At 37.4% G+C, this 23,413-nt stretch overlaps 1 protein-coding gene across 1 annotated transcript in view; it reads right to left on the bottom strand.

Annotated features, from left to right (window-relative positions):
• The window catches only part of LOC119767949 (insulin-like receptor), a 263,166-nt gene that overhangs the window by 221,848 nt on the left and 17,905 nt on the right, over positions 1–23,413 (bottom strand). Inside the window, exon 3 of the mRNA XM_038258020.1 lies at positions 4,870–5,030. The gene's annotated coding sequence lies outside the window, so the exon portion shown is untranslated. The remainder of the gene's footprint in view (positions 1–4,869; positions 5,031–23,413) is intronic.

Below are 23,413 nucleotides of genomic sequence, written 5' to 3'. Positions count from 1 at the left end.
AGCAAGTCTGTCCTTCAGACTATGTGGTTGTCGCGTTGGTGGGATCAACGAGGATGGATGCAGGATTTAGTAACTGTAACTAGCGACCGTCTGAGCCATCGGAGCCACCCAACTGGGATGCAACAGTGATGGAAGTTTTGGTAAATTTAAATTAATTTAATTTTAATTTGAGTAAAGTTGCTCAAGTTATGAATTCAAGTGGGGATTGCAGATTTTTTGAAAATTTTTTTTATCAAAATCCGAGGAGCAGTATGTAAAAAAAGTATTTACACCCCTTGGGCACAATGCACATTTTGTGATGAAACATGTAGACAATTTAAAGTTTGACAGAAATCTAGTACTACGTTTTGTTCAGAAACTCATGCCGAACATTTTGCTACAAAAAGCTCATGAAAAGATGATTTCTTTAAAAAGTTATATAACAAATACTATCACAAAAATAAAAAAAGGTGCAAAAAAAGTTTGTACACCTTTCGAAAAATTAACATAAATAAAGTTATTTGTTGACAAATCACCATGAATCCAGTCTCCCAACTCCAAATAGGCATCCTTGATTGATTAAAAAAAATAATTTGGATTGAATATAAAGTTTACTAACTTTTTCTGTATTTTTTAATCCGGCTGAAGCTTTTTTGGTGCCTTCAATATTTGGCAGCTGTCCATACAAAAATGATGCATGAAAATTCAAAAATCTGTATCTTTTGAAGGAATTTTTTGATCGATTTGGTGTCTTCGGCTACAACAGGTATGGATATGAACTACACTGAAAAAATGATACACGGTAAAATTTTTTTTGGTGATTTTTAATTTCACTTTTTGTCACTAAAACTTGATTTGCATAAAAACACTATTTTTATTTTTTTTATTTTCGATATGTTTTAGAGGACATCAAATACCAACTTTTCAGAAATTTCCAGAACGGGCAAAAAATCTTTGACCGAGTTATGATTTTTTGAATCAATACAATTTTAGTCAAAAAATCGAAATATTTGTCGCAATTTTTTTTTAATTTCATTTTTCGATGTAAACTAGAATTTGCAATCAAAAAGTAATTAAGTGAAATTTTGATAAAGTGCACCGTTTTCAAGTGAGCCCAAATTTATGTTTATGAGCGAAAATGTAATTTTTGTCCATAATTTACTTTTACACCCCAGAATCAAACATTTATGAATAACTTTGCAAAGGAGCGTCCATAACCAAAGCCACTATTATGGCAGACGTGTATCTAGTAGACACACCTTTCCCTCAAATATAAGCCTGATTGGTTGAAACTACGTCTTGTGAAAGCCATTTTAACATTGTTCCCCGTGTCTCATTGATTGATGACTACTCTACCCTACTGATTCAAAAATTCTAAAGTAGGTCAAAGATTTTTCGCATGTTCTGGGAGTTTCTAAAAAGTTTCAACATTGTAGGTTGCCGAAGACACCAAATCGATCAAAAAATTGCTTTAAAAGATACAGAATTTGAATGGAAAATTATATGGACAAACTAATTATGCAAAATAAAGGCACCAAAAAAGTTTCAGCCGGATTAATAAATACAAAAATTAAAATTAAATAAAAAGACATATTTTGCAGAAAATTGTTCTATAATAGAAACAGAGCTTCACATATTTCATTCTATATCTTTGCTTTAGTTCTATTCGGTAAATATGTTAAGTCATGTTAAGAACAATCTTGCGTGACCTAAAATAACATAAAAATTTAGAAAAGATTTTCTATAAGTACTACTTATTAAGTAGTGACAATAAGTTGTAGATGATCGCAGAAAAACATAAAATAAAGGATTAAAATTTCTCCCTGCAATTTTAACATAAAATTTTGAAGGTTATTTTCAGTTTTTGGTTTTTAATTGACGCAAAATTTTAGTTTAATTTTAAATTCATGTCAAAATTTATGACGTGTTTTTATCTTGGAACAAAATCATTGTTGGATTTATTTCAACCCAATTTATCTTTAAAACAATTAAAGTTTTTAGTAATTTTAGCCGTTTTGAAGGTGCTAACTAAATTTTCCTTAAAATATTGGTAAAGACGTATATTTTTACTCGAGTAAAAACTAGCACAAAATAAATGTTAAAAGTAAATTTAAATTTCTGTTTCATAAAAAAACGTCAGAGTTCAAGGAATAACAGGGTTGTCGAAAAAAAATCCGCGCCAAACCCGCGCCGAGCGAAACACCAATCGTCGCGAAATCCACGCTATATAAAAAAAATCGCGACCAACATTCAAGAAATGTTATTTTCAAAAAAAAACTAATACAGAAAGTATTTAATAAAAATGAAACTCGTTTTATGTTTGAAGGAATGAAAGCAAAAAAATCTTTTTGCAAATCAGAGGGACTTAACAATAATTTTGACCAATATAAACAAAATAGAAAATTATAAACCAATATAAACAAATTTTAAAAATCTAATAAATGAAATTAAACTTCAAAAACATAATCTTAAAAAAAACAAAATCTCAAATTTTAATGTGATTGCATTTCCAATATTTGAAATATTTTTTTCTTAAATTTAAGAATTTAAGAATTTAGGAATTTAAGTAAGAATTTAGGAATTTAGGAATTTAGGAATCTAAGAATTTAAATTTGATTTGAGATTTTCGAGATTTCCGTTTTTTTTTTGTTTTCAAAATTGTTTTAAATTTAATATTTTTTAGTTTTAAAATTTTGACTTTTTAAATTTTGTTTTTTTTTATTTTGAATTTTTCTTTAAATTTTTGATTTTTTAGTTTTTTTTAGGTTTTGCATTTCCGATTTTTAAAATTCTGAATTTAGAAATTTCAATTTTTTTTAAATTCGAAAATTTTTTAATCTGGGTTTTTGAAATTTTGATTTAAAAAAACTATTAAAATATAAAAAATGTTTCGAATTTTTTAAATTTGAGTTTTGAATGATGGAGCATTAGTTTTTGAATTTTCTGATCTTTTTATTTTGGCCAAGAATGATTAAATTTATAAAATATTTCTACATCTAGAATTCAAAGGAAAATTGAATATATCAACTATAAAATTAAAAATAAATAAGGTTAAAAAATACATTACTCAAAACTCAAAAGAAATTACATATTCAGAGCCGGATATATTAGGAAATGAGTTAAGTGTAGTAATAATTTTATTTAAGAAATTCTCAACCATACATTTGAAAAATAATCTCTACATTATCTTTATCTTAATTTTTCGACGGTTCGTATTAAGAATTTACGAACAAACATTTTCAGAAAAAAAAAATCTATTAATAAGAAATTGCACTCAATGGAAAAAAACAAATTCTCGTAATTCTTGATAATATTTTTCATAATAACTTGAAAGTAATTCTATCTTTTTATCTATTTATTTATCAAAATTGCTATCCGCGCGAAATCCGCGCCTGTGTAAAATTAGTCAGCAAATCCGCGCTATTCGCGTGAAACGCGCCATCCGTGCGATCCGCGCCATCCGTAACAACCCTGGAATTATTCACAGATATATTGAATAAAACAGGTAAAGGTAACTTAAATCAAACATCCTTGAAATAGTCAACTTTTCGGAAACAAAAAATATTTTCTTCCAATCGTATTATGAAGGGACCTGAATGGATAAATATTTGTAGTGGCCTAAATTGAAGTCTAGATCTTAAAGTTTCTTTTTTTTAACATAAATTGAATAGATAATTAAGATTCACTAAAAAAATAATTTCAAACCTTATCTTTAAAATATTGAAGAAAAAGTTTTCAAAATGTAATATGCTAACATATACTTATAGAGTTCTACTGACATTTTTAAGGCATATGACAAAAAGAATAAGAATGTACTTCTTAATATAAAATATTGAACAAAAATCAAAAGAAACTAAGTTACATCTTAGTGTATGTCAAACAGATTAAAATCTAATTTAAGAGTCTTTTCAACATCCTTTTTTCCCCCTTTCCACACAAACACACACGTTTTTGTCTAGCCTCGGCCAAGGACTACGTAATTGCTCGTTTGCTCAAAGAGGTCCTTCACATTTCTCTCTCTCTCCACATTTTTTTTTCTTTCTTTTTTCGGTAGGTACTTTTAAGAGTGTGTGGAAATCGATGTTCTGGCTGAAGAGGACTACACACTCCACGGGCAAGGAAATACGAGTCCTCCTTCCTGTTTGGTCTGGGCGACTCCCTTCGTAAACATTCACTCCTTGCCATGCCTCCTCCAAAACAATTCCGAACGAACGATGATGGGCTGACAGACAGGACAAGACAAGACACGACACGACAGAACAGGGAAAAAGGGACGAAAAATTGCGACGGAATGATGGGACTTTCTGCGTTTTTTGGTTGTTGCTACCAAATGAGTCCTTTTGTGTAATTAATTTTCGCTTGAAGAGACGCAGTTGAGAAGTGTTTCAAATATTATTTTTTTCAAATTTATTTTCATTACAGATGATTGAAAAGTGAGCAAATTTTGATGCAGTTTTATTTGTACCTTTTTTGAGAATAATCATCAATATCATCATCCCTAACATTTTTATTAATATATTGTATGTAATTCTTGTTTGTTTATGAAATATAAAAGGCCAGTGATTCCCTAACATTAACTTAAAAACTTACTTAAAAAAAAATTCAGATACCTATCAACAGGTGTACCGAAAAAAATTACCATTTGATAAAAAAAATATTTTAAGAAACTTTCCGAAAAAGTCAGAAGTAAATTGATAGTCTGGCAACACTGTTTTTTGACAACAGTGTTGCCAGATTTTCTAAATTGACTTTTGCCTTTTCGGAAAGTTTCATAAAATAGTTTTCTAATAAAAATCAGAGGTTTTGAAATGAATTTTCAAAATTTTTGCCTCAAAACCCTATTAAACTAATTATGTAGATTTAATCTTTAAAACTGGCAGTAATACATACCTATTCACCAGTTCAAACGATGTCGGTTTTGTAATTTTTCGATTAACGTTATTTTCACTTGTCAGCACACCTCGTTGAAAAATTTGTTTGATAAATTTCACTCGATTCTATTCTTGAAACTTCAAACTCTTAAATTCGAACTTTTCTCACACTTTTGCAGCCTGCAAAGAAAGAAAACAAAAGAAAAAAATTAATATTAAACGCCAACACACACTTTTACCATCATTTATTCAAAACTAATAAATTCGCAAGATTTAGGCGAAAACCGCACAACAAATGTTTATGAAAATCCGCACGACGAGGACGACGACTTTATTGGAAACGTGCTCTCCCGTCAACCAAATGCCGAAAAAAAACGGTGAGAATCAAGCAAAAGAAATGCGGGTCATCCCGTCGGCCACGGTCACGTGCGGTTAACCGCCAGGGAGGAGGACGCCCGAGGGAGTGGCCATCGATTACGTTAGCAAAATTCTGTTTTTATTTTGTTAAATATCTCGTTATAAACAACCATGAGAAAAGTCAACAAATTTTTGAAAGAAATTTATTCAAAATATCACGCTTTTTAAGGACGACTCACACATTTTCCCAAAATGAAAATAATACACTAAACACGCACTATCACAAAGGAACCACACACGAAAAAAAAGAAGAAAGCAGCAAGAAACGGCACAATAATATCGAATGATTGATATTGACTGCGGTAAGTACGTGATCTAATAAACACCAATTCCGGTGTTAGTGTGTGAGAGATGAATCGCGCTGTTCTTCCTGGACCCAAATGTGGCCAGATGTGGCCGTTGGTTGTTCATATATTGTGTAACCGTAAGGAACCGGAAGGCACACACATGCACAAAGCGACGTTATCATTGAATATAAGCCAAATTTTAGGATTAGTGAAATGCACGTGGAACGTGGTGCTGCTTTTATTGAGTATGTAAATCGAATGATTTTATTGTGAAAATATATGAACTGTCCATCTTTGTCATGTATGAATTGTCATGATAACTAGGTTTCCCTTTGAAAAAGTAGAAAAAGTCTACAGTTTTTTCCAGTTTTTGCTTTTTAGGTGTTTTTTTTTCAAAAAAAAAAAAACAAAGCAAAGCAAAAGCAAAATCTGAAAATTTGGTTTATTGGACCTTTTCAAAAAAAACTCCAGAAGTGTACAATTAGGTCCTAAAGGTGTTATGGAATCTTCTTGAAAAATCCATTTTTGCATAAGGGTTTAATAACAGTTTATGTTATCATAGCAAAATTTATTATTGGTCTGATATTGGTTGAAAGCCAAAACTACTTTGGAATAACATTTTTTGTTATGGATGAATACCTCCAACTGTTATTGGAATGATCGGATTAGTTGTTAACATAACAAAAAAATAACAAAGATTTGTTCGAAAAATAACTAAAAATGTTATTTGTCTGTACAATCCAATAATAAAAATTCCTAATAATAGCATCATTGGTGCGCTGGAAGTGGGGGCGCGAAGTCGTGATTAGTGCGTCCATCCCGGGAATTCCCGGGACAAAAATCCCGGGATTTTTCCAAAACCGGGAATTCCCGGATCCCGGGATTTTTAATAATTTTTCCCGGGAATTCCCGAAATTGAAAAAAAAACAATTTTGGTCTATTATAATTAGGAGTACATAGTAATCGATACGAATTTGAAGCATAAAAATTTGTATTCGGCATATTTCAGTATTAATTTGGTTATTAGGGAAATTTGTTAAAATTTAAGTTCACAAATCCGAAAAAATGCCTTGCGCATTAAATATTTTCTGTATAATTTAATGTATTTTTAAAAGACTGGGTATTATATTTACGTATATTTAAGATTTTAAATAAGAAAAAACATATTAGACAAATTAGACAAATTAAGACAGCTATTCAAGTTAATTTTTGTATCGTGTTTTGAATAACTTCTGTTAAAACTGGATCAAAACAAAACAATTAGTACACCGATTTTCGAATTAAATGCTCTGAAATCCTATGCTTATTCAGCCTGTAATCCTGTTTCTCCCCAGTTGGCGGAGTATTTTAAAGATAATTTGTTAAATATGTTTTATATAAAATAAGAAATTCAAAACTTATCTAAAATTTTACATTGACTGGTATCATTTTATTTCCAGAGTTTTTTTTAAAGGTCCTATAAATGAAAGACAATATCTTACATTTAAAAAAAAAATCTGGATTTGCTGTCGTTTCTCTTTTTTTAGACATTTTGAATTAAATTTTTTAAGCTTTTCTAGTTATTACATATAAAAATACATAAAATAAATATATTTATAAAACATTTATTTAATTTAAATCACATTGGAATCAAAAATTGTAATTGTGGTTTGGTTGAGCGTTTTAGCAGAATGCACTACTGTGAATACAAAGAGACGAGTTGTTCCTTTTAATTCCGCTATATATCGGAAATTATAGCGGAATTAAAAGGAACAACTCGTCTCTTTGTATTCACAAAAAATGTAATTTATTTGAAATCCAAGGCACATGAAAGAACAATACAAAAATCCATTTTTAATTTATTTTAAGTTTTAAAAACTGTCGTCCTTGTTTGGATTGAAGTGTAGATTATCACCATTTTTTATTATTGAGCTTATTCAATGGTTTCTAGCATGAAAAAATATTCCTTATTATGAAAACATAGATTTTATGACAGCTTAAAAAATTTCCCGGGATCCCGGGAATTCCCGGGATTTCGAAAATATTTTTCCCGTTTCCCGGGAAATTCAAAACCCGGGAAAATTGGACGCCCTAGTCGTGATTATGCAGGTTAATTTTTGTGTGTGCTTTTGTGTCGCTGTTCCTATGGGGTGAGTGATTGTGGTAATCGAATAATAGCATCATTAATGCGCTGGAAGTGGGGACGCGAAGTCGTGATTATGCAGGTTAATTTTTTTGTGTGCTTTTGTGTCGCTGTTCGTATGGGGTGAGTGATTGTGGTAATCGAATAATAGCATGACTTACTGAATTATTTGTGTCTTGAGCGTAATTTACGTTGAGTAATTGGTGTTTTTTGTGATTGTTTTTGGTGATCTTAATTAATTGTTTTGTGATTTTCAAAGCCCTTCCTACATCATCGTTGATCGGAAGGCACGGCGTCGGGTAAATTGTGTATAGTTTTTTGAATAAGGTTTAATTTTTTATGGTGAAAAAGCCATTTCTATATAATGATCGAAAGACGCACTGACATTTTGGATTAATTAATAGTGGAGTGAAATAATTGTGTGTGAGTGACTTTGTGTGTTAACCAAAAAGACCTTCCCATAGCATCGTTGCTCGGAAGGCTCGCCGACGGGTCTGTTATGAAAGTCCTCCCCATAGCATCGTAGCTCGGGAGGCATCGAAAAGCCAATACCTTATTCTACTAATCCAAAAAAAAATAATAATCACGTGATGCTTGAAGGAGATGCTGTGGATTCAACGGTCTCAAGCGGTATCAACAAGTATATAGCGAAAAACTATGTGCTTGATGAGTCTGCAACTTCAACTATCGGACTAACATTCCTCCCTTTCGTTGAACTGCAGGCTTCTTGGGAGGGCGCCGGTATTGACTAATAAAGTAGGGATCTTCAGAGGTTAAACAGTGAACGGATGGTTGGCTCCCACTGATCATTTTTGATTCATTGTTTAACTTCAGCTGATCTGTCAATAACGGAGTAGCAGCTCATTGGCAGTCAACCATGCTCATGCTCATGCTGCTCACAATCCAATAATAAAAATTCCATAACGACGAATATCAAATCTTGTTATAAATAACATAAAATGTTATTGGCCTAGTATTTTCAAATATCAAAAAATGTTATTCCCAAGTTATTTCCATCTGCTCGGGGTTTTCAAAAAATAACTTTTCGGCCCTTCTTGACAGAAAAGCTCGTTCCAAGGGGATAATAGTTGATCGATAAAAAATGGCGTTTGCAATAAAATGAAAAAAAGTGATCAAAAATGGTTTTTATTATTTTAAAACCGCTGTTCATAAAGGTTTACATAGAGCTTTAGGGCCCTGTTGGTTTGATTTCAACTGAAATACCATATTTTTTTTTATTTAGTTTGAAAATTATTCATCAGATTTGAGTACCTATATTGATTGAACTTAAATTATCATGATTCTCCATAGAAATTAGTTTCCAATATATTTTGTTGGAGACGCATTGGGCTTTAGCATACCTCAGATTCCTGTTAATGGATATACGAAACTTTTTGATATTTTTTATATATTTTTATCCTGACTTTCTAATCGAATTTCAATGCAAATACACAGACAAAAAATCATAGTAAAATTTCATCTAAAAAAGGGTACATCTTTTATGTCAGCAAAAATGTGTAATTTTACCTCTGAAAATGTGTAATTTTACCACTATTCTGGTGTGATGTCGCTTTTTCAGTCTAAATTGTGGTAAAATTACATCATAAATGAGGTAATATTCAACCTTCTAAAATTACACCTTCCAAATTTACACAATTTTTTGCTGTGTATTGTTTTTATTTGATCTTGAAGTGTGCTAAGGTGTGTTTTTAAAATTACTTGATATTTTTCATTAAAAGCAAAACTAATCTCCTTTCTTTGACAAGCAGTGAACGTTAGTTGGTCTGGTCATTTCGGAAATATTTAAAAAAAAATCTAAATACATGGCGTGGAATCGTTGATATAAAAATGTATTTCAAAACTGTTTTTCGATAAAAATACATAAAAAGTGCTTTTAATGAACAATGCTATGAAGTTTATCAAAAACGAATGATTCAAAAATCATTGTAATATTTATATCATCCAAATTCTTTTTTTGTCAGAAAAATTTGTAATTTTACCGAAAATAAAATTTGAAGCTACTTCTTTGAGGATTGATTCTATTGCACAATTTCCTTAGACTTCAAATAACGACTATTATTTGCAATTTTTAATTGGATGAAAGTCAATTTTGCATCATTAGCTCGTCCATAGAAATCATCATAAAACTTTGGAAGCTGTCCTTGGGACCGTCCACAAACCACGTGGACACTTTTTTGGAAATCTCAACCCTCCCCCCCCCCCTCGTGGACAATCGCCATAGCCCCCCCCTCTAAAGTGTTTACGTGGTTTATGGATGGCCCTCTTACAAAAATGCTATCAAAATATTTTAATCGAAAACAATGCAATTTGCTTTTCAAATTTTTCACACAAATAGCAAAATTCCGCAATAACCAATTTCGGGCAAAAGATCAAAATTTGTTTTAATTGAATAAATGACAGCTTTTGAGCCATTACACAAAGTGGTCAAAATTTATTTTGCAGTGCTGGCAATTTGAAAAAAAAATCTTTTTTTCTAAAAAAACGTCTTAAGCCCTGTCGATTTTTTGTATTAAAAAAGATTTATTACCTGTGTAGAATCTATGGCCAAGCTTGACCATTCCAGTTTTTTTTTCGACAGAACCGGAGAATTTCCAATAAACATTGGAATTTGGAAGCGATTTTCTAAGTGGCAGTAAAAGCGTCAAATTTCCACTGTCAAAAATTGAAATTCTAAATGGAGAATTTTTTTTCGAAATTTAAAAAAAAGTAGGCTTCAGGGTGCCCACATGCCACTCATGTCAGAAAGTCGGAAATAGTCAGGAATTTGCCAAAGTCCTCAAAAAATGGGAAAAAGTCATCATTTAAAACATTTTTATAAAAAAATACTAGTGCTTGAAGATATTTTTGAAGATGTTTAACTCCTTATAGGTTGTTCTACATTTTTCTACGGCAGGTAGTTCAAACTTCAACTTTTGACTAGTTGAGTCATTAAAATCCAATTGAATCTAGAGTATTTTTTTCCTGTGTTTTGTTTTGCATAGATCTTCATCAAAAATCCGATTTGAGCTATGCCTTTTTTACCAAAAATGTGAATTTGTTGTAATTATTTGAACCATTATTCAGATAAACATGATTTGAATTTATTGGGGAAACATTTGCAATAGGCAACAACTTCAAATAAATTCCGAACGTTTTTCTTTCCAAACGTCAAATAATGCTACAATTTGCTAAAAATAAAAAATAGAGAGCAATAAATATTAAGTAACTATAAAAACTGCGAAAATAATAAAAAAATCAAAAACTCAGCGTTGATTGCTTAGTTTAAAATTATATTTTTATTATATTCATATAATAAAAATTTGCCTAATATTAATATTATAATTTATTGTAAAAAATAAGAGAAGAATCAAAATTGTTATGGCTTTTTTTGTTGAAATATTTTGTTTCAGTTTTTACCTAAAGTTACAATAGTTTTAAAAATTATTTATCCACATTTTTTTTTTAATACAGTGCTTGCTTGCTTGATGTTGCTGAAGTTTACGCCTTATTGAACAAATATTAAAATTCTAATTATACTTGAGCCATCGGAAAACATAACTGAATATATATATTTAAAATTGTATGCATGTTTTAAAAATTTATAAAATTGTCAACCTATGGCTTTTCCACAATATTTTCACAACTTTACCAAAAATTTCGAGACTGAGCTTCAGAAATCAATCCAAATTCCGGAGTGTATCCACAGCTTTGAAATTAAATGAAAACTTTTTTGAGATTTTAAGAAAAATTAAATATATTTAAAATCAGTAAGTACTTTTTGAAAGTAGGTACTTGCTATTTGAAGGGCTAATTTATAAATTATGTAACACATTTATAAAAGTGAAGGAAGGATTTACCGACTTTGTAGTAATCTTTGTATTCAAATTTTAATTTGCATGCAAAAATTGTAACGTGTGGAAGCAAATTTGAAGTTGGAATTGTATTTTACGTAATATTTGAACGATCTCATCAAAAGAAGTTAATTTTTCGTTAATTTAATAACCTCTGGTGATATTCATAGTTATTAAATTTATTTGATGAAATTTCAAACGATTTTTTTAATTATATTTTTTTTATTTTTGAGGCCTTTCACAAAGGGTGCGTAATTATTGCAGTTTCCTTATCCAGCAATTCCATTTGAAAAGAGCCTAAACCAAAAAAAAAGTTCTCCGATCGGGCTCAAAATTTTTCTGGGGGTTCCTTGGCCAAAATAATTCGACCCGTATTTTTTTGTTTGGCCATTAGGGTGGCCTACATCGTGCTAGGGTGGTTCAAAAAATGGCAATTTTCGTCATTTTCGCAAAAAAAAATCATATCTCCGTGCCATTTCATCCGATTTTAGCTGTCTTAGACGCAAAGAAAGGTGATGAGTTTGGCTATTTGGGAAAAATAGTAAAGTTCCAAAATCTAGCTTGACTATTGAAAAGTCGTATGAAAAGTTAAAATGGCGTTTTGACCGTGTCTGGACCAAAGAGCCTATGTCTGAAAATATTTTTATCGGATTCCTCGGAAAATTTCACATAACATATCAAAAATTGGCGATGTCGAACCGTACGTTTTGGAGATACGATTTTTGAAAATAAAAACTGCGTTTTCGACGCGCCACGCGCAAAACGGAAAATGACGAAATCGGCAAAAATCAACTTTTTCACTAAAACTGCGATAACTTTAAAATTTCAGCGATGACCTATACATGTCTGGGTACCAAAATTTTCGTAATTGAGAGACGCAACTTTTGGTACCATAACATCTATAGGTCATCGCTGAAATTTTAAAGTTATCGCAGTTTTAGTGGAAAAAGTTGATTTTTGCCGATTTCGTCATTTTCCGCGTGGCGCGACGAAAACGCAGTTTTTCAAAAATCATATCTCGGAAACGTACGGTTCGACATCGCCAATTTTGATATGTTATGTGAAATTTTCCGAGGAATCCGATAAAAATATTTTCAGACATAGGCTCTTTGGTCCAGACACGGTCAAAACGCCATTTTAAGTTTTCATACGACTTTTTCAATAGTTAAGCTAGATTTTGGAACTTTACTATTTTTCCCAAATAGCCAAACTCATCACCTTTCTTTGCGTCTAAGACAGCTAAAATCGGATGAAATGGCGCGAAGATATGATTTTAGAAAAAGTGACGAAAATGACGGCCAAACCAAGCACGATGTATTTGGCCAAACAAATACGGGTCAATTATTTGGCCGATCGAGAGAACTTTTTTTTGGTTTAGGCTCTTTTCAAATGGAATTGCTGTATCTGAAGTTAATGATTAAAAAAATTCTGTAATATTTTTTTAAAACGCTTATTTAACATCTAAAATCACCAGATCAAACATACAGTGACGATCGAGTTGATCAGTTGATTCTGTCTGCGATTAACGGAACCGCTCAAACTAGTGCTAATCAAATGCTTCATTAGGGCAATGCTCTAATCAATAAGCCGAATCAAATCACAGCGGGCACCTTTCCGAATGAATGATATAACGGCTCTGAGTTTGTTCTAATGTTTAAGATCAACAAACCAACAATTGGAATTTACTACACGTGGTGTTTCAAGCAGAGTTACTCGACTAATTTAGTACTTGATATTCAAAAATTAACTTTCCAAAAATGATAAAACAATTATAGCAGAAAAAATCAACCTTAAATTTAAAGTACCTTTCAAATTGTAATATTTTAGTACAAGATCTGCAATTGATACAATCTCAAAGATTGCAATAGTTTTTTTTTAAACAAATTGGACAATATTGATGATGGCTAAAACTTGTACTAAAATGTCACAACAACGTATAAGCTCAAAAACAATGACGTCAAACTATGCCATTTATTGTAAAATTATGCGGTATAAGGTGTCAAAACTGAAAATAAGTTCATTCACGCGCAAGACAAGATTACGAAATTCATTGACAGTCGCGTCCCCGAATAAAAGAACCAGATCACGCGTTCCTCTAGATCCGGAAGATAACTGCGGGAGTGCGTGGCGTACCTCTTTCCAAATCAGTCGAACAAAATAATAACAACAAGCCAGAAGAAAAAAAAATAAACCGCCAACTCACCGCCCCGAATTGACGTCGGAAGCCGTACAATGTGACACACACATGTTTTGTTGTCGTTGCCCCAAGTCGGCCTCAATCTAGTACAGATCTATCCACTAGAGACCGACCAACACAGGGCGGGGAGCTTTCTAACCTTAACCTAACCTCGTGCGTTGGCACTAATCTTATCACACACCGTTGCGGCGGAGCGATGCCCAATTCGGTGGTGGACTCTGTATCGATATTTTTTTGTTTTCGAGGAATTTCGGTGTCTGTTCCAGAAGATTTATTGACGCACCCGGGGGAGTTAGCCGCCAGCTTTACCGCGGGCAATCCCAGATTAGCGCCGGTGATGTACTAAAATTAGCTGAAGGACGAGCGTTTTTTTGGTTTGTTTTGGATGAAAACTGATTAAAAACTGCGATTTTTCACTAAATCAAGTGTTCAACTAAGTATAAATTGTTCTAAAAGCATTAAAATTACTTAGAATAACAAATTTCAATTTTAGTACAATTGTACTAAAATTGTACTAAACGTCAAAAACCATTCCCGGATCCCTCCCCATCATAAATTGAAACTTGTTGTCCAAAAAAGTTCAACCTTCTCATCGAAGACGCAGTGTCAACAACTTCCCGGAACCTTTCCGACCTCTCTCTTGTCCAAATTAAGGTGTGCGTTCAATTACCCGCGCGGATCCTAATTGAAGGTGATATCAATCATCGCTTGTTTGCAGCGGAAAATTATTGCCTCGAATCGTCCAAGAGGTCATGTTCGGGTGGCCCCTTTCTCAGAAGAAGGAAAAAAAAAGTCCCAAGAAAGTGCCACTCGTGTTCCCAGGGAACAAATATTTTTATCCAATTTTACCAATTGAGTTCAATTGAATTTGATTTGCAGTTAGTGCGCACTTGTCAGCCTGACAGCTGCGGCCGCGACGGCGCAATCAAACTCGATTTGAACAACAATTACCGAAAGAGTTGAGCGCTTGTGAGACGGAATGGTGATCTCATCAGTTTTTTTCTCTATTTTGTTGTGTTATTTCTAGATCATTTGAATACTTATGAAAGTTTCCGAAAATCTGGCGAAAAATGATCTTGTTCTAAAATTGTATTTCAAACGTAACCAAAATTATTTGTTACACAGTCTAAACGTGACAACACCAATTTTAGTACAAGATCAAAACTTATTTTAGTTGAATTCTTCTTATGAAACCCAAAAACATTTTTTCAATCCCGTAACTTGTACTAGTAAAATATATAAATAAACTAATAAATCACAAACTAAACTCTTTGAAAAAAAAAAAAGTTCAAGATGGTATGTCAGAGACATAACCGAAAGACATAGGACCAAACAATTTGAATGTGTTTTTGGATTGCTAGTGAAATCTGAAATAAGATTATTTTATTTTGTTTCATAGATTTGTCGACAAAATTGTCATAAATGTTCTCCCAAGGTGAACCTCCTATGAGGGCACCGGCCACTCCAGGTTGTGGCCACTACGGTCGAAATGTAAATTTTCATGTTCAGTATCAAAAACCATGAATTTTGATACCCATATTGCCACAACTCGTATGTTTCTGTTATTGTCCCCCCAGGCCCCGGGGGAACCTTCTTTGAGGGCACCGGCCACTCCAGGTTGTGGCCACTACTGTCAAAATGGCCATTATTATGTTCAGTATCAAAAACCATGAATTTTGATACCCATATTGCCACAACTCGTATGTTTCTATAAATGTCCCCCCAGGCCCCGAGGGAACCTTCTTTGAGGGCACCGGCCACTCCAGGTTGTGGCCTCTACTGTCGAAATGGCCATTATTATGTTCAGTATAAAAAACTATGAATTTTGATACCCATATTGCCACAACTCGTATGTTTCTGTAAATGTACCCCCAGGCCCCGAGGGAACCTTCTTTGAGGGCACCGGCCACTCCAGGTTGTGGCCTCTACTGTCGAAATGGCCATTATTATGTTCAGTATAAAAAACCATGAATTTTGATACCCATATTGCCACAACTCGTATGTTTCTGTAAATGTCCCCCCAGGCCCCGGGGGAACCTTCTTTGAGGGCACCGGCCACTCCAGGTTGTGGCCACTACTGTCAAAATGGCCATTATTATGTTCAGTATCAAAACCATGAATTTTGATACCCATATTGCCACAACTCGTATGTTTCTATAAATGTCCCCCCAGGCCCCGAGGGAACCTTCTTTGAGGGCACCGGCCACTCCAGGTTGTGGCCTCTACTGTCGAAATGGCCATTATTATGTTCAGTATAAAAAACTATGAATTTTGATACCCATATTGCCACAACTCGTATGTTTCTATAAATGTCCCCCCAGGCCCCGAGGGAACCTTCTTTGAGGGCACCGGCCACTCCAGGTTGTGGCCACTACTGTCGAAATGGCCATTATTATGTTCAGTATCAAAAACCATGAATTTTGATACCCATATTGCCACAACTCGTATGTTTCTGTAAATGTCCCCCCAGGCCCCGAGGGAACCTTCTTTGAGGGCACCGGCCACTCCAGGTTGTGGCCACTACTGTCGAAATGGCCATTATTATGTTCAGTATCAAAAACCATGAATTTTGATACCCATATTGCCACAACTCGTATGTTTCTGTAAATGTCCCCCAGGCCCCGGGGGAACCTTCTTTGAGGGCACCGGCCACTCCAGGTTGTGGCCACTACTGTCGAAATGGCCATTATTATGTTCAGTATCAAAAACCATGAATTTTGATACCCATATTGCCACAACTCGTATGTTTCTGTAAATGTCCCCCCAGGCCCCGAGGGAACCTTCTTTGAGGGCACCGGCCACTCCAGGTTGTGGCCACTACTGTCGAAATGGCCATTATTATGTTCAGTATCAAAAACCATGAATTTTGATACCCATATTGCCACAACTCGTATGTTTCTGTAAATGTCCCCCCAGGCCCCGAGGGAACCTTCTTTGAGGGCACCGGCCACTCCAGGTTGTGGCCACTACTGTCGAAATGGCCATTATTATGTTCAGTATCAAAAACCATGAATTTTGATACCCATATTGCCACAACTCGTATGTTTCTGTAAATGTCCCCCCAGGCCCCGAGGGAACCTTCTTTGAGGGCACCGGCCACTCCAGGTTGTGGCCTCTACTGTCGAAATGGCCATTATTATGTTCAGTATCAAAAACCATGAATTTTGATACCCATATTGCCACAACTCGTATGTTTCTGTAAATGTCCCCCCAGGCCCCGGGGGAACCTTCTTTGAGGGCACCGGCCACTCCAGGTTGTGGCCACTACTGTCGAAATGGCCATTATTATGTTCAGTATCAAAAACCATGAATTTTGATACCCATATTGCCACAACTCGTATGTTTCTGTAAATGTCCCCCCAGGCCCCGGGGGAACCTTCTTTGAGGGCACCGGCCACTCCAGGTTGTGGCCACTACTGTCGAAATGGCCATTATTATGTTCAGTATCAAAAACCATGAATTTTGATACCCATATTGCCACAACTCGTATGTTTCTGTAAATGTCCCCCCAGGCCCCGAGGGAACCTTCTTTGAGGGCACCGGCCACTCCAGGTTGTGGCCACTACTGTCGAAATGGCCATTATTATGTTCAGTATCAAAAACCATGAATTTTGATACCCATATTGCCACAACTCGTATGTTTCTGTAAATGTCCCCCCAGGCCCCGGGGGAACCTTCTTTGAGGGCACCGGCCACTCCAGGTTGTGGCCACTACTGTCGAAATGGCCATTATTATGTTCAGTATCAAAAACCATGAATTTTGATACCCATATTGCCACAACTCGTATGTTTCTGTAAATGTCCCCCCAGGCCCCGAGGGAACCTTCTTTGAGGGCACCGGCCACTCCAGGTTGTGGCCACTACTGTCGAAATGGCCATTATTATGTTCAGTATCAAAAACCATGAATTTTGATACCCATATTGCCACAACTCGTATGTTTCTGTAAATGTCCCCCCAGGCCCCGGAGGAACCTTCTTTGAGGGCACCGGCCACTCCAGGTTGTGGCCACTACTGTCGAAATGGCCATTATTATGTTCAGTATCAAAACCATGAATTTTGATACCCATATTGCCACAACTCGTATGTTTCTGTAAATGTCCCCCACGCCCCGAGGGAACCTTCTTTGAGGGCACCGGCCACTCCAGGTTGTGGCCACTACTGTCGAAATGGCCATTATTATGTTCAGTATCAAAAACCATGAATTTTGATACCCATATTGCCACAACTCGTATGTTTCTGTAAATGTCCCCCCACGCCCCGGAGGAACCTTCTTTGAGGGCACCGGCCACTCCAGGTTGTGGCCACTACTGTCGAAATGGCCATTATTATGTTCAGTATCAAAAACCATGAATTTTGATACCCATATTGCCACAACTCGTATGTTTCTGTTATTGTCCCCCCAGGCCCCGGGGGAACCTTCTTTGAGGGCACCGGCCACTCCAGGTTGTGGCCACTACTGTCAAAATGGCCATTATTATGTTCAGTATCAAAAACCATGAATTTTGATACCCATATTGCCACAACTCGTATGTTTCTATAAATGTCCCCCCAGGCCCCGAGGGAACCTTCTTTGAGGGCACCGGCCACTCCAGGTTGTGGCCTCTACTGTCGAAATGGCCATTATTATGTTCAGTATCAAAAACCATGAATTTTGATACCCATATTGCCACAACTCGTATGTTTCTGTAAATGTCCCCCCAGGCCCCGAGGGAACCTTCTTTGAGGGCACCGGCCACTCCAGGTTGTGGCCTCTACTGTCGAAATGGCCATTATTATGTTCAGTATAAAAAACCATGAATTTTGATACCCATATTGCCACAACTCGTATGTTTCTGTAAATGTCCCCCCAGGCCCCGGGGGAACCTTCTTTGAGGGCACCGGCCACTCCAGGTTGTGGCCACTACTGTCAAAATGGCCATTATTATGTTCAGTATCAAAAACCATGAATTTTGATACCCATATTGCCACAACTCGTATGTTTCTATAAATGTCCCCCCAGGCCCCGAGGGAACCTTCTTTGAGGGCACCGGCCACTCCAGGTTGTGGCCTCTACTGTCGAAATGGCCATTATTATGTTCAGTATAAAAAACTATGAATTTTGATACCCATATTGCCACAACTCGTATGTTTCTATAAATGTCCCCCCAGGCCCCGAGGGAACCTTCTTTGAGGGCACCGGCCACTCCAGGTTGTGGCCACTACTGTCGAAATGGCCATTATTATGTTCAGTATAAAAAACCATGAATTTTGATACCCATATTGCCACAACTCGTATGTTTCTGTAAATGTCCCCCCAGGCCCCGAGGGAACCTTCTTTGAGGGCACCGGCCACTCCAGGTTGTGGCCACTACTGTCGAAATGGCCATTATTATGTTCAGTATCAAAAACCATGAATTTTGATACCCATATTGCCACAACTCGTATGTTTCTGTAAATGTCCCCCAGGCCCCGGGGAACCTTCTTTGAGGGCACCGGCCACTCCAGGTTGTGGCCACTACTGTCGAAATGGCCATTATTATGTTCAGTATCAAAAACCATGAATTTTGATACCCATATTGCCACAACTCGTATGTTTCTGTAAATGTCCCCCCAGGCCCCGAGGGAACCTTCTTTGAGGGCACCGGCCACTCCAGGTTGTGGCCACTACTGTCGAAATGGCCATTATTATGTTCAGTATCAAAACCATGAATTTTGATACCCATATTGCCACAACTCGTATGTTTCTGTAAATGTCCCCCCAGGCCCCGGGGAACCTTCTTTGAGGGCACCGGCCACTCCAGGTTGTGGCCACTACTGTCGAAATGGCCATTATTATGTTCAGTATCAAAAACCATGAATTTTGATACCCATATTGCCACAACTCGTATGTTTCTGTAAATGTCCCCCCAGGCCCCGGGGAACCTTCTTTGAGGGCACCGGCCACTCCAGGTTGTGGCCACTACTGTCGAAATGGCCATTATTATGTTCAGTATCAAAACCATGAATTTTGATACCCATATTGCCACAACTCGTATGTTTCTGTAAATGTCCCCCAGGCCCCGGGGGAACCTTCTTTGAGGGCACCGGCCACTCCAGGTTGTGGCCACTACTGTCGAAATGGCCATTATTATGTTCAGTATCAAAAACCATGAATTTTGATACCCATATTGCCACAACTCGTATGTTTCTGTAAATGTCCCCCCAGGCCCCGAGGGAACCTTCTTTGAGGGCACCGGCCACTCCAGGTTGTGGCCTCTACTGTCGAAATGGCCATTATTATGTTCAGTATCAAAAACCATGAATTTTGATACCCATATTGCCACAACTCGTATGTTTCTGTAAATGTCCCCCCAGGCCCCGGGGAACCTTCTTTGAGGGCACCGGCCACTCCAGGTTGTGGCCACTACTGTCGAAATGGCCATTATTATGTTCAGTATCAAAACCATGAATTTTGATACCCATATTGCCACAACTCGTATGTTTCTGTAAATGTCCCCCAGGCCCCGGGGAACCTTCTTTGAGGGCACCGGCCACTCCAGGTTGTGGCCACTACTGTCGAAATGGCCATTATTATGTTCAGTATCAAAACCATGAATTTTGATACCCATATTGCCACAACTCGTATGTTTCTGTAAATGTCCCCCAGGCCCCGAGGAACCTTCTTTGAGGGCACCGGCCACTCCAGGTTGTGGCCACTACTGTCGAAATGGCCATTATTATGTTCAGTATCAAAACCATGAATTTTGATACCCATATTGCCACAACTCGTATGTTTCTGTAAATGTCCCCCAGGCCCCGAGGAACCTTCTTTGAGGGCACCGGCCACTCCAGGTTGTGGCCACTACTGTCGAAATGGCCATTATTATGTTCAGTATCAAAACCATGAATTTTGATACCCATATTGCCACAACTCGTATGTTTCTGTAAATGTCCCCCAGGCCCCGGAGAACCTTCTTTGAGGGCACCGGCCACTCCAGGTTGTGGCCACTACTGTCGAAATGGCCATTATTATGTTCAGTATCAAAAACCATGAATTTTGATACCCATATTGCCACAACTCGTATGTTTCTGTAAATGTCCCCCCAGGCCCCGGGGAACCTTCTTTGAGGGCACCGGCCACTCCAGGTTGTGGCCACTACTGTCGAAATGGCCATTATTATGTTCAGTATCAAAAACCATGAATTTTGATACCCATATTGCCACAACTCGTATGTTTCTGTAAATGTCCCCCCAGGCCCCGAGGGAACCTTCTTTGAGGGCACCGGCCACTCCAGGTTGTGGCCACTACTGTCGAAATGGCCATTATTATGTTCAGTATCAAAAACCATGAATTTTGATACCCATATTGCCACAACTCGTATGTTTCTGTAAATGTCCCCCCAGGCCCCGAGGAACCTTCTTTGAGGGCACCGGCCACTCCAGGTTGTGGCCACTACTGTCGAAATGGCCATTATTATGTTCAGTATCAAAACCATGAATTTTGATACCCATATTGCCACAACTCGTATGTTTCTGTAAATGTCCCCCAGGCCCCGGGAACCTTCTTTGAGGGCACCGGCCACTCCAGGTTGTGGCCACTACTGTCGAAATGGCCATTATTATGTTCAGTATCAAAAACCATGAATTTTGATACCCATATTGCCACAACTCGTATGTTTCTGTAAATGTCCCCCCAGGCCCCGGGGAACCTTCTTTGAGGGCACCGGCCACTCCAGGTTGTGGCCACTACTGTCGAAATGGCCATTATTATGTTCAGTATCAAAACCATGAATTTTGATACCCATATTGCCACAACTCGTATGTTTCTGTAAATGTCCCCCAGGCCCCGAGGAACCTTCTTTGAGGGCACCGGCCACTCCAGGTTGTGGCCACTACTGTCGAAATGGCCATTATTATGTTCAGTATCAAAAACCATGAATTTTGATACCCATATTGCCACAACTCGTATGTTTCTGTAAATGTCCCCCCAGGCCCCGAGGGAACCTTCTTTGAGGGCACCGGCCACTCCAGGTTGTGGCCACTACTGTCGAAATGGCCATTATTATGTTCAGTATCAAAAACCATGAATTTTGATACCCATATTGCCACAACTCGTATGTTTCTGTAAATGTCCCCCCAGGCCCCGGGGGAACCTTCTTTGAGGGCACCGGCCACTCCAGGTTGTGGCCACTACTGTCGAAATGGCCATTATTATGTTCAGTATCAAAACCATGAATTTTGATACCCATATTGCCACAACTCGTATGTTTCTGTAAATGTCCCCCAGGCCCCGGGGGAACCTTCTTTGAGGGCACCGGCCACTCCAGGTTGTGGCCACTACTGTCGAAATGGCCATTATTATGTTCAGTATCAAAAACCATGAATTTTGATACCCATATTGCCACAACTCGTATGTTTCTGTAAATGTCCCCCCAGGCCCCGGGGGAACCTTCTTTGAGGGCACCGGCCACTCCAGGTTGTGGCCACTACTGTCGAAATGGCCATTATTATGTTCAGTATCAAAAACCATGAATTTTGATACCCATATTGCCACAACTCGTATGTTTCTGTAAATGTCCCCCCAGGCCCCGGGGGACCTTCTTTGAGGGCACCGGCCACTCCAGGTTGTGGCCACTACTGTCGAAATGGCCATTATTATGTTCAGTATCAAAAACCATGAATTTTGATACCCATATTGCCACAACTCGTATGTTTCTGTAAATGTCCCCCCAGGCCCCGAGGGAACCTTCTTTGAGGGCACCGGCCACTCCAGGTTGTGGCCACTACTGTCGAAATGGCCATTATTATGTTCAGTATCAAAAACCATGAATTTTGATACCCATATTGCCACAACTCGTATGTTTCTGTAAATGTCCCCCCAGGCCCCGAGGGAACCTTCTTTGAGGGCACCGGCCACTCCAGGTTGTGGCCACTACTGTCGAAATGGCCATTATTATGTTCAGTATCAAAAACCATGAATTTTGATACCCATATTGCCACAACTCGTATGTTTCTGTAAATGTCCCCCCAGGCCCCGAGGAACCTTCTTTGAGGGCACCGGCCACTCCAGGTTGTGGCCACTACTGTCGAAATGGCCATTATTATGTTCAGTATCAAAAACCATGAATTTTGATACCCATATTGCCACAACTCGTATGTTTCTGTAAATGTCCCCCCAGGCCCCGGGGAACCTTCTTTGAGGGCACCGGCCACTCCAGGTTGTGGCCACTACTGTCGAAATGGCCATTATTATGTTCAGTATCAAAACCATGAATTTTGATACCCATATTGCCACAACTCGTATGTTTCTGTAAATGTCCCCCAGGCCCCGAGGAACCTTCTTTGAGGGCACCGGCCACTCCAGGTTGTGGCCACTACTGTCGAAATGGCCATTATTATGTTCAGTATCAAAAACCATGAATTTTGATACCCATATTGCCACAACTCGTATGTTTCTGTAAATGTCCCCCCAGGCCCCGAGGGAACCTTCTTTGAGGGCACCGGCCACTCCAGGTTGTGGCCACTACTGTCGAAATGGCCATTATTATGTTCAGTATCAAAAACCATGAATTTTGATACCCATATTGCCACAACTCGTATGTTTCTGTAAATGTCCCCCCAGGCCCCGAGGGAACCTTCTTTGAGGGCACCGGCCACTCCAGGTTGTGGCCACTACTGTCGAAATGGCCATTATTATGTTCAGTATCAAAACCATGAATTTTGATACCCA

This window comes from Culex quinquefasciatus, chromosome 2 (genome assembly GCF_015732765.1).
Source record: "Culex quinquefasciatus strain JHB chromosome 2, VPISU_Cqui_1.0_pri_paternal, whole genome shotgun sequence".
Lineage (NCBI taxonomy): Eukaryota > Metazoa > Arthropoda > Insecta > Diptera > Culicidae > Culex > Culex quinquefasciatus.
The sequence above is the reverse complement of the archived record's forward strand: the minus strand, read 5'-3'. Positions and strand labels throughout refer to the sequence as shown.